The sequence below is a fragment of the Mandrillus leucophaeus genome, unplaced genomic scaffold (assembly GCF_000951045.1).
Source record: "Mandrillus leucophaeus isolate KB7577 unplaced genomic scaffold, Mleu.le_1.0 Scaffold27, whole genome shotgun sequence".
Taxonomy (NCBI): domain Eukaryota; kingdom Metazoa; phylum Chordata; class Mammalia; order Primates; family Cercopithecidae; genus Mandrillus; species Mandrillus leucophaeus.
The window spans coordinates 3,274,498-3,275,621 of record NW_012102809.1 but is presented as its reverse complement, the minus strand read 5'-3'; the positions used below and the strand labels follow the sequence as shown (position 1 = coordinate 3,275,621).

Sequence of the window (1,124 nt, the reverse complement as noted above, 5' to 3'; positions counted from 1 at the left end):
TGATGAATAAAAGTTTTTAAATGAATTTATAAATTAATTTAAACATTTTATAAATTTATAAATGTATTAAATGTATCTATACATTTATAGAATTTTACAATGAATTCATTTACAAATTCATTTTAAAAATTCATTTAAAATTTTATAAATTTTAAAATTTATCAATTCTTACCACTACAACTAATGCTTTTATGTACTGTTGAGGATTCCCTGTCCTGACATGAAGAAACTCTCCTATATTTTCCAATAGCTTTATAATTTTATCTTTCACATTTCTGTCAGTAATCAACCTGGAGCTGATTTTTTGGTATGGTGTAAGGTAGAAGCCCAATTTCATTTTTGTACCGTGCAGATACCCAGTTGTCTCAGCACCATTTACTGAAAAGACTGTCATTTCCCCACTGCTCTGCAGTGCCATCTCTGTCAAAATCAAGTTTCTAGGTATGTGTAAATCTATGGGTTTTCAACTCCATTCCAACAGTATCTGTCCACCCCACACCAATACCACAGTCTTTTCAATATAGCTTTATAATTCTTGACAAGAATCTGATAAGGCAAGCCCTTCACTACTAGTCTTGTCCTTCCTCAAGGGCATTTTGGCTGTTCTTACTCTCTTCTTTACCTTTTCATATGGATTTCAGAGTGGGTTTGTCAAGTTCCACTCCTCACACCCACTTTCCACACACACAAAACTAAAAGGTTGAGATATAGGCCTGGCGTGGTGGCTCACACCTGTAATCCCAGCCCTTTGGGAGGCTGAGGCAAGTGGATCATTTGAGGCCAGGAGTTCAAGACCAGCCTGGCCAACATGGTGAAACCCTATGTCTACTAAAAATAAAAAAATTAGCCAGGCATGGTGGCGCACGCTTTTAATCCCAGCTACTCGGGAAGCTGAGGTAGGAGAATCGCTTGAGCGCAGGAAGCAGAGGTGGCAGTGAGCTGAGATTGCACCTCTGAACTCCAGTTTGGGCAACAAAGCAAGACTCTGTCTCAAAAAACAAAACACTTGACTGGGCACAGTGCCTCACGCCTGTAATCCCAACACTCTGGGAGGACAAGGCGGGCAGATCATGAAGTCAGGACATTGAGACCATCTTGGCTAACATGGTGAAACCCCGTCTCTA

At 39.6% G+C, this 1,124-nt stretch overlaps 1 protein-coding gene across 1 annotated transcript in view; it reads right to left on the bottom strand.

Moving 5' to 3' along the window:
- The window catches only part of RIPK1 (receptor (TNFRSF)-interacting serine-threonine kinase 1), a 35,820-nt gene that overhangs the window by 10,960 nt on the left and 23,736 nt on the right, over positions 1-1,124 (bottom strand). The gene's annotated exons all lie outside the window — the stretch shown is intronic.